Here is a 14,344-nt window from a genome sequence, read left to right as displayed (position 1 = left end):
CTGTTCTTTCTGCCATTTAAATGATTTCTTTCATTTGCAATAATTGAATGGGTTGTGTTATATACATTATCTTTTATTAAAGTCAGTAATATAAAATAACAGACTTTCCCTAAAGGTTCATATTGCTCTTTTAGTCCCTGACCTAGTGAGTTGGGTGTGAATATGTTTCTAATAAAGACTCCAGTAAATGTAATATGAAAAAATGTAAGCTTTTTAAAAAAAATACATCAAATAATCCAGTGGTTCTCAACTATGGTTCTTTGTCTGCTCCCATCCCAACTGATTTAACTTATTGTATGAATATATTGTGCAATATAATTAGTCTGTAGAGAATTAATAAGCTATATGGTTTTGATAATACATACAGTAATTATATTATATTATATAATTGTATTATAGTAACCTATGCTCATTCTGTGTTTCACACTAACACTTGCCTGGGGCAATAAGTGTGATGTCTTTATCCATTTTTCCATTCGAAAACAGATATTGTTGTTAACCTTTGCTAGCTGATGCAATGCTCTGAGTCCGGACTTCCTGCCAGACAGAAAGTTGAGTTTCTGATTCTCAGCTCAAAAACACTGCTAATGAGTGTTAATGGCTCAAAATGTTCCTTTAATCACTTAAAATATTCTCTGGCCAAACATCCAATAAAACAAAGGGATAATGACAAATCAGTGCTGCTGGTCTACGAAGCGAAACAACAAAGGGAATTCCTACAGATTTGGTCTGGAAAGTTTTCTTGGATTCACTGTGATCAGGAGCAGAACTCGGGGTTTTGTTTCATCTGCCTGGAGTCACCCAAAGGAAGCATACATGCAAGACGAAAAGCTGCTAGCAGGAAAACAGGATTTAATCTCACCTGTCTTGATGGTACGACTTAAGTGCTACCTGCCATCTTAAAACCTATTTCACGTGAGCTAAAATGAATTCTGAGATGCTTCTTTTTTGACAAATCAACACCAATCCGAATCTTTGCCATTTGTTGAGTTCTCATGTAAGTTTAAAGGAGGAATCTGTCATTTTTTGCACTATGTACAGTATTCCTCTTTTAATTATTAATGGGGAATAAACACCTGGGAACCAGCACAATTATTATCAACAAAAGTTGGATGTAAACTCCAACACAGATTGGCCCTTGGGTGTACATTCCAAACACATTCCAAACATTTATTTTTTTTGGAATGTTCAAACACTTTGTAGGGTTGTACGGTAGAATAAAACAAATCCTTTTTATGTTCTTACAGGAATAAAGTCAATGCAAATAAGCAAAGTGGCAAAGTGCGATGCTTGTCAGCAGAGTGAAGCCTAAATTAAGCCTGGTTGTCCTGAAAACAGAACATTGTGGTTTGATTTGTCCCCAGGATTGCACACTTAGCCATAACTAAGGAAATGATCATGTATGACACAGTTACACAACAAATAAAAACCTTTCGTATGGCACGAAAGTTGGTTCTGATTCCTTATGTTGTACTCTTGGTCAGTGAGACAACATAATTTAATTATGGATTAATTGGCCCACGTAGACTGTTGTAAGTATTTTAGTAAATTATACTTGTTTGTACATCAATATGTCAAAGCTGTAATTTTTATTATATGAGGTTAAACTGTGCCATACACACACACACACAGACACACACACAGACCCCTCCTACTTTCGCCTTCACAGACACACACACACTCTTTCTCTCTGCTCTACACAGAAACACTGCTCTGTCACGATTCTTTCCAAAGGTAAAGTGCAGGTTAATTTTACACATTTCCATCATTTTCTTTCAATTTTATAAAGCTGATCACCTACTGCTGAACTGAATCTACACAACTTCTGATATATTGAACTTTCACCTGCACAACACACTTGATGTTATTTCTATCTGTTATCACCCAGATGAGGATGGGTTTCCTGTTGAGTCTGGTTCCTCTCAAGGTTTCTTCCTATTGCCATCTCAGGGAGATTTTCCTTGCCCCTGTCGCCGTCACCCTTGGCTTGCTCATCAGAGACATTTCATTCATCATTCATTCATTTCATTATTATCACACTTCCAAATATTTTCTTTTCTTTTCTTTTCTATAAAAAAAAAAAATCTTTAATTTTTTTTTGTGAAGCTGCTTTGGGACAATGACCATTGTTAAAAGCGCTATATAAATAAAATTGAATTGAATTGAATTGAATTGATTAGCTACAAAGACTATTGTTAAAAGTGCTTAAAAATAATGAACCTTCAACCTCACTCAACCTGGACCTACTGTCCATCATGTGTCGTCCTTTTTACCTTCCTCGGGAGTTTACGTCGGTCATAATCAGCGCCGTTTATATTCCACACACAAACGGACACAGACACTGCCTTATGTGAGCTGCATGAGGCACTCACACAGCACTGAAGACAACATTGAGACACTGCACTTATTGTGGCGGGGGACTTTAACAGCGCCAACCTCAAATGCGCAGCGCCATACTTTTATCAAATCATCACCTGCCCCACCAGGGGCGAAAGGACACTGGATCATTGTTATACAATGGTCAAGGACAGGTACAAGGCACAATCTTGCCCTCCGTTTGGGAAATCTGACCATGCCGCCATCTTCCTCATGGCGAAATACAAACAAAGGCTCAAACAGGAAGTTCCAGTTCAGAGGGAGGTCACGCGCTGGCTGGACCAATGGGTGGCTGGAAGACATCCTGTATATCATCTTCGAGCATGATGTGAGAAGAGCCTTCAGGAGAGTGAACATCAGGAAACCAGCAGGACCAGACAGCATCTCAGGTCGAATCCTCAGACCCTGCGCAGACCAGCTAGCACCTGTGTTCACTGAGATATTTAACCTCTCTTTATCTCAGTCGGTGATCCCCACATGCTTCAAAGAGTCCATCATTTTTCCTGTTCCAAAGAAACCTCATCCTGCTTCCCTCAATGACTATCGCCCTGTAGCTCTCACCTCAGTAGTGATGAAGTGCTTTGAACGGCTCATCAGTGACTTCATCATTTTCTCACTACCGGACACATTACAGTTTGCATATCGCCCGAACCGCTTAACAGATGATGCCATCTCTCAACTCCTCCACACATCACTTACTCACCTGGACACTCGGAGGGGGAATTATGTTAAAATGCTCTTCATCGACTACAGCTCAGCATTTAATACCATAATTCACTCCACACTCACCACCAAGCTGGAGCACCTGGGACTCGTTTATTCATCAACAAAACTTTAAAACTTTATAAGGAATAAAGAAGAAAGGGGACTAAACATGGACTTTTCAGCTATGAGTAAAGCGAAAGTCCACAGTACATTAAAGGTAAATATTACATTCTTTTCAGTACACTGAGAACTAAAGGTTGTACCTAGTAAAGACTCAAAAGTGACAGATGGCAGGTGCAGAATAAGTTTAATTAAAGTAAATTAAATTTTTTATAGCGCTTTTAACAATTGACATTGTCGCAAAGCAGCTTTATACAATCAAAAGAATTATTTTAAGTGTGTATTAAATGTGAATGTGTATGAATCAAAATGATAAAACTGTCCCTGATGAGCGAGCCGAGGACTACGACGACAGTGGCAAGAGAAAACTCCCTGAGATGGTAATAGAAGGAAACCTTGAGAGGAACCAGACTCAACAGGGAACCCATCCTCATCTGGGTGAAACAAAGAGCAGGGATTGATCTGCATTCATACTGTGTGAGACTGGTAGTTCAGTATAACAGGAGATGTCTTTAAGTTAATATGGAGTCCATTGGAGGCTCAGGTAGACTGTAGGTAACTCCAGTCCTGAACTGCAGTCATAAGACCTCAGAGAACATCTGTCTGCATCAGCTAAGGACAGGACCGTCTTTGAGGAAAAGTGGAACCTTCCCCAGTCACCACACGCATCCCAGGCAGACCACACGGGGCATCCATGCGACAAGATCTCCAACCAGAGCAGGACACCAGGACGAGTAAGATAAGTCCAGAGGGAAGAGGATCTGGATCACTGCCAGCTCAGGAGAGACAATCTGTTGTGTAAACATGAGTATATCATTAGTTATACAATAAAAACTAAAATGAGTATGAAATCAGGTAGGGTAGGGGTAGCTACGGTTCGGAAGATCCCAGGTTCAAACCCCACAACCACCAAGTTGCCACTGTTGGGCCCTTGAGCAAGGCCCTTAACCCTCAACTGCTCAGACGTATAATGAGATAAAAATGTCTGCCCAAATCGAAGTTTAGTTATTTATTCACCACACATACATAACTGCATAGTGAAATTCTTTACTCTTGGCATATCCCAGCTATTTACATTACATTTAGCAGACTGAAATTGTTATATATATTATACATCTAAGCAGGTTAGGGCCTTGCTCATAGGTCCAACAGGTTAGTCATGGGATTTGAACTTGGGACTTTCCGTACCATAATCCAGTGCCTTAACCACTGAGCTATCCTACTTACTAGTAGGCTAAGAACAGAGCGCAGGGTCAACCATGATACTGCATCCCTGAAGCAGACAGGGTTAAGGGCCTTGGTCAAGTGTCCAATAGCAGCAAACCGGCAGAGCTGGGGCTCGAATGTAAAGAGATACTTACCTACAGTGTGTATGTTCCAAAATCAGGAAGATGCAGTTTGTAGTCAAACTAAGTCAAACTAGCGCAAGATTAGGAACATTAGTTAATATTTTCACTTCTGCTGAAATAACAGCGCTGAAGTGATATAAGTGAATTTTAACACGCTGCAGTCGTTTTTAAGAAAAAAAAATCTTTATTGGATATACTTTTTCCATCTTCAGAATTAGTATAAAATGAAAGAAAAACAAGTATGGAGAGATGCTTCCCAATGTTCCAAAATCAGGAAGATGGAGCTTGTACAGTCAAATAATCGCTATCTTGTTATTTATTTATTTATTCATTCATTCATAAAACTGAGGACAATAACGACACAGCAGTCAGATGATACAGGAATTATTCCCAGAGTGTAACATCAGGATGTTCTTTATAACCTCAGAGAAGACCTATACATGCCATAGAGCAAAATGATGATGAGGATCAGTGTGAATTATACATTGACAGTATCACAACTGTGAATACAGCCTAAAACAATGTACCTATGCAGACATCAAAATTGGGCCCAGACAGCAAACAGTCAAGTTCAAAATAGACTTGGATGTGGAAATGAATGCTATACCATATCACACCATTAATGCCTTATTTCAAGAAGTGCAAATAGCACCACCCACACAGTCTATAACAATCTACGGAGGCAACACACTGGATGTCCAAGGCACCTGTATGCTGGAATGTGAGCATAATGAACACTGAGCTGGGAAACTAAACCAGACGTCAAAACCAAACCTATACTATGAGAATATGCAGATGTTTTTTAGGCCATTGGAGAATTCGCCACTGAATGCACACTCCGAATTAACCCACATGCGACCTTCCGTGCAGAGTCCCCATCGCACTATGAACCCGGCTAAAAGAGGAACTTGACAAAATGGAGGACAACAACATAATTGTCAAAGTAACTAAACCCACTGGGTAAACGCATTAGTGGTTTGCGACCTCAACAAGGCTATCCAGCGGCCCCACTATCTGCTTCCCACACTAGATGAGGTCACCACCAAACTTGCTGGAGCTTGATAGAGGTAAATGCACCACTCAGACAATTATTTAAACAAAACAGTGAGTTTATATGGGACGCAATACATGACAGAGCATTTGAGCGAATCAAAGAGCTAATTACAAATCACCTGGTACTGTCATACTCACAGGTAGATGCTTCCAAAAACGGCTTAGGTTCAGTCTTGCTTCAAAACAACAGACCCATCGCCTACGCCTCAAAGTCTTTTAACAGCACAGAACAAAATTACGCCCAAATAAAAAAAGGAGCTGTACGCCATGTTGTTCGGGTGCAAACGTTTACACAAATACGTATACAGCAAAAGAGTAACTGTAGAATCAGACCACAAACTTCTAGAGGCCTCCAGAGGATGATACTCCAACTTCAAAAATACGATATCCACATCTTCCACAAACCTGGGAAACAGATACCAGTGGCCGACACTCTTTCACGCACAGCCATTGAGTACCATGACAGCAGCCTCTGAAATTGATGGCATAATGTTTAAAAAAAAAAAATGTTTAAAAAATCAAAGTACCCCAGTGCTTAAGGAAAGGAATGTAAGGTCGCATCCATATGGGTTACATGGGAGTAGAAAAGTCTCCTGTTCTGGCCATGCATGGGACAACAGATTGAAACACTGGTGGGACAATGTAACATTTTCCAGGAACGACAAAGCGCCAACACCAAAGAACCTTTACTGCCACACGATATTCTGGAAAGGCCTTGGCAAGTGGTAGGAACTGACTTGTTTACATCTTCTTCTTTGTCTTTCGGCTGTTCCCTTTCAGGGGTCGCCACAGCGAATCATTTGCCTCCATCTAACCCTATCCTCTGCATCCTCTGACTTGTTTACATGAGACGGTCAAAACCACATACAGTAGTCATCGTGGATTACTACAGCCGATACTTCGAGATAGAAAAACTCCACAGCTGCCCCGCCCCAGCTGTCACTGACAAACTCAAAGCAGCCTTTGCATGTCACGGCAAACCAGAGTGCATCATCAGCGATAATGGCCCCTGTTATAGTGCAGAGGAGTTCCACAGATTCGCAAAGACATGGGATTTTAAACACATCACCACGAGCCGGAGATATCCTCAAAGCAGTGGCTTAGCCAAAAAAAAACTTTTAAACCATATAACACATCCTGGAGATAACAAAAGCTGATGGAAAAGACTACTATCTCGGATTATTAGAATACGGGAACACATCTGTGGCTAACCTTAAATCTTCAGCCCGACTCCTGATGAGCCGCAGGCTACGATCAATCCTTCCTATAACTCCTGCATGTCTCCGACCTCAGGTCACACCCCAGCACATGCTCCGAAATCGGAGAGAAACGTGTCAACAGCAACAGCAGTTGTACTACAACAGATCTGCCAAAGCGCTACCCCCCCCTAACTGCAGGCACACATATCCATTTCCGTCAAGAGGATGGCTCATGGCATCAGGCAAATGTGATACAACCCGCCAACACACAAAGGAGCTTCCACATACAAACAGAGGTGGGACAAGTGCTCCGGCACAACAGGCAGGACCTCCGCGAAACCAGCTAAACCATCAGCGCATTCGAAAACCACCAGTCCACACCAACTCGCTACGCTACCTCAGACCCGTAACCTGAGCCTGCCCAAAAGTCGACACTTTGCATACACCACAAGATCCTTAGGGATAGGGCTTGACCTATAATAACAGGACTCTTCGATTTCACAGGACAACACAATCACTATATGCTTATAGAAGGTTCACATAAAGGATAATATTCAAATTGTTAATTTAATAACCAGGTTGGTTAGTACCTAAATACATTCAGGATGCATAAGGTTCTTTAAAGTGTTTCTTTCTCCTTGCTATTACAAAACATGTATTTGATTACCCACAAAAGGTTTCCACCTACACTAACTGCTGTTGAAAGGCAAGATTAGTTTAATGCTGCAAGTTATGTTTACATTTGTTTTATACTCAGGTTATACAGAATGTTACAGTGAACTGGTACACCTAGACCCTAAGCCATTTGTTTAGGAGGGTGATGTAACATCCTGATGTTAGCAGTGTTCCAGACACACTTAGTACAGTGTACGGTGACATCATTAGCGTCACGAGACTATGAGTGTATAAGACTTGGTACGTGATTCAAGATGTCAGAGTAAACTGTGACCAAACTCACGTCATTATCCCGTGTTTATTATAAGCACACATATTGTGTCAAAGGGCAAACACGACAAGGAGGAGGCGAGATCTGAGTCTCTGGTTCTGACATAACCGCGTAAAACCTTAACTAATTACTTCAAACAGACTCCTCATTCATTATTTGGTTAGCTTTTTAAAAATTTTTTGTGAGTGTGCGAGTGATTTTATCATCAGCGGAGAAAATAAATCTCACAGTATGTAGTGTAGCTAGATTTAGGGTAATAGTCAGGGTCAAAGGTCATTCATTAAAGTAAAAAAAAGATAGTTGCCTTGTGAATGACGCGTGCTGTATAAATAAAACTAAACAATTCCCATTGAAACATTGTTGCTTAAGTGAAACGAATCATCAGTTACACCCTGCGTGAAGCGGGTACATCCTGTATCGCTAGATAAGGCTAACGGGGACAAAGAACTGAGACATCATAATTAACATCAACAGGAAATCGAATAGGTGACGATTGAATTCCATGATCATCCCCAATCCATTTAGCAAAAAATAAATCTAATCGAATGCTGAAGTATGTAGTGGCCGTGATCAGTATTCACAGATCGTCACCAAGTTGGATTAAATGTCAAATTAGTTTTAATAACAACGTTTAACTTTGAGGAACAAGTTAATTTGTGTTTCCTGTTCGTGTTCGTTCCTCTTCACATTTCCCGCTCTATAAGCTGATGTGTAAATACGCCAAGATGTGCCAGCCGCCCTGCATCCCCGGTCCTCCCATTTGAAAAAGGACAAAGTGTACTGTGTGAGACATGACAGCGTCCACCAGGACTGTTTGTGCCTTAACCACAGAAGGATAAACCAGTTTGAACCAGTTTGTGCAGGGCTTTCCTGAGGAAGTGAAACTTGTGTCTGAAAGACTTGTGAAATCCGGTGCATACTCGCAGACTAGAAGTGTCTTGTGAGAAGCTCTTCACCTCTTATTCGTTTTGTTATAGATATAACTGACAGTTGAGTGGAGTTGAATGATGAGAACCAGACATTTCTACAGGGTTCTGACATTAAACTGATTTGACAGTTGATGAAGATACTACGGATCAGGAAGTGAAGAGTAACAGCTTTTATTTACAGGCGGTCTAGGTGTCGGCCCACTCGACGTGCTAGTAGTCATGTGACCTAAGGTCCAATTTTGGGTCTCCAAAAGTGGAACAACTGCAGGTTTCTCCTAGGTTGGATATGGTGTGTCCAAGCAACAGAGGTGTCAAGTAACGAAGTACAAATACTCCGTTACCTTACTTAAGTAGAAATTTTGGGTATCTATACTTTAAGCCGACTTTTTACTTCTACTCCTTACATTTTCACGCAATTATCTGTACTTTCTACTCCTTACATTTTAAAAATAGCCTCGTTACTCCTATTTTATTTCAGCTTGTCATGAAGCTTCGGATGAAGCGAATTAAATTGTGGTTGGATGAGAGGTATAAACATACCATTCCGACACCCTATTGGTTGGTACGCGATCCATCGCACCTGCACATGACGTCACGTCACACGTCACGTCACACACTTCAGCAAGGACGTTTGAATAAAATAGCATTTTCAGTTGATAAGGTTGTGATAAGTAGACAAAGATGTCCGTGATAGAGACTCAAGATTCGAGCGAAATGTCAAATATATATATATATATATATAATTTTTTTGTTGTTGTTGATGAATCACTTGGATTAATCCTTCATTCTGACAGCACTAATGTTTATTGTAGACGACCATACAAGGGTAATTGTTACTAAGCCTGCCCTGGATACACTAATTTTCTTGTATGTTGCCTCACAGATTCCTGCAGCTAAGCTTGGATGTACATTTACGTTCCAATAAAGGTTACTGATGACACGCCTCTGAAGTTTGACTTTTTGCACCATTAAAATACTTATAGGCAACTAGTTATCATATCTTCTTCTCCATGAAACATGTTAATGCTCAGTAGTACACATATATGGTTCTTTAATGTATTTGCATTGTACTAAAATGCATTCTTTTTCAATTGCCGTTTACAGAATCCCAAATCACTATGGCTGTTAAAAAACAACAACAAAAAAACAAATTTTTTTAATGAGGTATTAGTGCAGTACTGTATATAGGCCCGAGGCACAGCCTAAGCTTTTATCCTTAATGATTTTTCTCCCTCACGTTACTTTTACTTTTATACTTTAAGTAGTTTTGAAACCAGTACTTTTACACTTTTACTTGAGTAAAAATCTTGAGTTGATACTTCAACTTCTAAAGAAGTCTTTTTAAACCCTAGTATCTATACTTCTACCCAAGTAATGAATGTGAATACATTTGACACCACTGCCAAGCAAGAAGATGAGGTTTGAAATGTTTGTTACATTACCGACCTGCAAGTTCATTTTAAACTCTCTCTCTCTTTCTATCTTCAGAGTTGCAGGGGAATTCATGATTAATGGAGCTTTAAGTGAAACTCCTCATAGTGCTCTAGGCAACGCAAGTTGATCTGTTCAAGGCCATGGAGACTGGGGAAGATTTTTAGTCTTCAACTTGTTAATGGTACCTAATTATAAAACCTTAAACAAACGCTGTATCTCTAGTCAAAAGAACCAAAGAACGACTCAGGACTCCGAGATGAAGTAAGAGATGATGCAGATCTGGATGAAGTAAGCATTAATGTGTTGCAGCAATAAAACTCAAGTGAGCCGCACTTGTAATGCTTAGGTCGTAAATCTAAGCATTCTCAAGAGCGGACTGTCTGACAGTTGCATGCACACTCATTATATACAGTTTTCAAGGGAAGGGCGGCACGCCGTGTCTCCTCCTTTGTACTTCTTTTTTTTTATAATGAATTTTTCTTGCAAATTTCTTTCTGTTATCTTTACACTTCTCTTGTTTAATTTATTAAAAAAAAAATAGAGTGGCACTTAATTTTTCTATACATTCAGTTCCCAAGAGACAGACCATGGGTAAGCATCTCTTTCGCACTATTTTAATTTCTTGTCTTGTTTTCCCAATTTGTTGTACTTACATATTTTATTTGAATCTTATAGCTGATTGTACGTGCCCAAGTGCTCATTGCATCCCTCTGGACGACTCGGACAGCATGGGCAGTACGGATTACAACCCTACTGAAACTGCCATGGACCGGGCCTCTGTGGGCCTCATCCAGGCTGAGTGTCAGACGTCTACTGTGTGTTGTTGATGCAGTTTCTACAGGAGAGAGGGCTTACAGTACGTACTTCTGGAAGGATGAATCCAATCCTGATTTTCTTTCAGCACCTTCACCAATTCTGAACCGCTGCAATTCTGCTTTTGTCCCCCTTACTGATCTTCCTGTGGGTGTTGTTCTGGCTCTAAGAAGGTTGATGTTTAATATATGATTTCTTATGCATATGATTTTGCTACTGATGCTTACCCAGGCCCCCTATGTTTTTTTTTTGTACTTTTATGTTGGGCCTTATACTTTATATTTTTATATAGAATTTTCATGTATCTCCTTGTTTGTCATTATGTAGATGCACATGCTATTTTGTGTTGTGTCTATTAAACTCTGGTAAAACTGATCGCGTGTTTTTTGGGTATTTGTCTATATTCTTACTTAGACATGTACGCGTGGTTGCAGGTGCATGTGTAGCACGTGTATCCACCACCTGTTTCAATTCTTCATTAAGTGTGCTCGTGTCTCTGCTAAGTCCCGGCACCTGGCACCTTATCTTGTCTATTTATCATACATATGACAGCTAATTATAAAAAAAGTACAGTTCATGTCTCGGTCACTCTAGTTTGGGTACACGCTGTACACTGAGTATCACTACCCATCCCCTTACTGTTTATGTCTCATAGTCGTCTGCTTTTCTTATCTCACCCCTAAGTGGTCACCCATTATGGTTTATGACCTGTCATACTCTCTACCTACGTCTATATTATTTCACTAAGATTAATATTTGCCCGGTTTCACAGACAGGGCTTAAGCCTAGTCCCAGACTAAACTGCCCACTTGAGCTGTCTTAACTCAAAAAGACTTTTGGCACAGATATAGATTAAAATAGTCGCAGATTTAGCCTATTTTGGATTAAACAAAGCCGATTGCAAGAGGGAGGATTATAGCTAGTCTATGACTAAATTGAAGCTTAAATTAATCCTTCAAGGAGGCAGGTTTAACTCCTGCTTAGCACTGTTTGTGAGGGGAGCTTGGGATATTCGGAATATCTAAATAAAAAACCAACGTGCACAACAGAGGCCTGCAAGGGTACTTTAGGAAAGGAGTGATCCATTACATTACTTCGATGACACAGCTTTTCAAGAACGCTTTCGCATGTACAAAGAACATGCATTGGAGATAATATCTTTGCTAGAACTTACACTTTCCTGTCTGTCTTTAAGAGGAGGGTCTTTACCCAGTTCTCTCCAAGTTCTGCTCACATTGGGGTTTTTGGCATGTGGGACCGTTCACCATGAAACTGGTGATTTGTGGTGCCAGTGAAAGCAACTGTGTGTAGAATAGTTCACAAAGTCTTTACATAAAACATAGAGTTACATAAAGTTTCCTGGTGCTGCTGACCAAGCCAACTACAAAGTGCAATTTTATGAATATGGGCACTTCCCAGGTGTCATTGTTTGTATAGATGGATGTCACGTTCCCATCAAGTCCTGATGCTGAAGAGTACAGGAACCGTAAGAACTGGTTTGTTCAGGGTGTATGCACACCAAATTTAGAGTTTGCGAACATTTTAGCGCGTTGGAAAGGTTCAACTCATGATTCAAGGATTTTTTCCTTAACTCCTTATTGCGTGCTCAGTTTCAGAGAGGACAGCATAGTGGACTTTTACTTGGTGACAGGGAAACTTTTTATTCACTCCATACATAAATCCCACAACAGTGGAGCAGCAAAGATACAACGGAGCTCATATCCGAACAAGAGGCATGGTTCAACGCATGTATGGAATATGGAAAAGTCGATTCCAGTGTTTACGCAATACACTGCGTTTCAGCCCAAGAAGATGCTGTAAGGTCATCATTGCTACAGCGGTGCTGCACAACTACCTGAAGCAGCGCTGCAGTCCTGATCCTCCAATGGAAGATTACGATGAAGCAGATGTGGCAGTGGCTGAGGCAGCCAATGGCCAACGAGGACTTGCACATAGAGCTGCATTCACATTACAGCACTTCAGCTAGATACTAGATACTGGTTGAAAATGTAAAATAATGACAAATTGTTTATTATCCTTTTTTACACATCTTTTACACACCATAGCTTGTAATCACAGCTGTCTCCTTACTGTATCTTTTTAGTATCTTACCCCTTTCTTCCAACTTCATATCCTATTCAACCTGAAGAATTCTCATTTTCATTTCATGCTCTTCCTTCATAAATTTATTTCTTTTTTGCTCATGAAATTCTCCGGCTAACTTTTCATGGATGGTCATCCTGCTCGCTCTATTCTGAAAGGTGGTGGCAGCATCTTTTCTCAGGGATGCTGGAGCAGATGTGGAGGGCACACACTCACTGTGCTCTGGCTCTGATCATCATCTGGTATACCTTCCAGAGGTTGCTGGTTCTGTATTATTCCAGACAACAAGTCACCATCAGTTTTATCTTTATTTGGTTCTCCACCACCAGTAATAACTCGCTGTCTTCTCATCTCTGCATTTTAGGTTCTTCCACAGAGTCTATACAGGCAAATATCAGTCATTATAAATTGTGACAAAAATATAAATATGAGAAATGTGCAATGATAATAACAAAGAAATCTCACCTGAAGTTGTTGTATTGTTCTTGTGGTTGCATTTTCATTTGCATTGAATTAATTGCAGATTGCATTCCAAGCACTCCCGTTCCCCTTACTGGTTATGTTTTATGACCTGTCTCATAGTCCCTGTCTGCTTTTCTTTATGCCATGTCACATGGTTTCACCTCCAAGTGAACCCATTATGTCTTATCAGCTGTCTTATCACATACCAGTTTTCTTCTTTTTTATGAGATGCATGGGATCCTCTTCCCTGCTTGCTGCTGCATACTGATCTTCACCCAAATTTTTTCTTCACCATGATTAATATGTTGATTAATATTATTATATAGATTCATATTGTTACATTGCTGCGTACACAAGTATATTTTAATAAAATATGCTTACATGAGTTTCCTCTCACAGTCCAAAGACGTGCAGATTAGCACGTCTGGAGTTTCCAATGTGCCCTATTAATCATTTAGAACATGCACGCTGCACGCACACACGTAGCGATGGAAACTGAACCCGGACCCCGGAGGTGTAAAGCGACGGTGCTAACCACTAAGCCACAACAGAAAATCTTGTTGTTTTTATTTCCTTTACACTCAGTCGGAATTATCACCGACTTTGGCAGTGGTAGAAAACTAACTAGCTCCCCATGTGACCGAAACATTACTGCAAACATTAACAGCGACCCAAATATCGTCTCCTACTGTAAGACCGAGTGTCCTGTTGATTTACTAAACTGTCATAAAATGTGTCACATTCCACAAATGTCTTCTGACCTATCGGAAGCACATTTCACTGGATTTGTTTGATCGTTCCCAAACAAACAGAGCTGTGTTTAATTGTAAAAATAATCGAGAGATCTCACAGGAT

The sequence above is a fragment of the Clarias gariepinus genome, chromosome 2 (genome assembly GCF_024256425.1).
Source record: "Clarias gariepinus isolate MV-2021 ecotype Netherlands chromosome 2, CGAR_prim_01v2, whole genome shotgun sequence".
Taxonomy (NCBI): domain Eukaryota; kingdom Metazoa; phylum Chordata; class Actinopteri; order Siluriformes; family Clariidae; genus Clarias; species Clarias gariepinus.
This window is presented reverse-complemented; position numbering follows the sequence as displayed.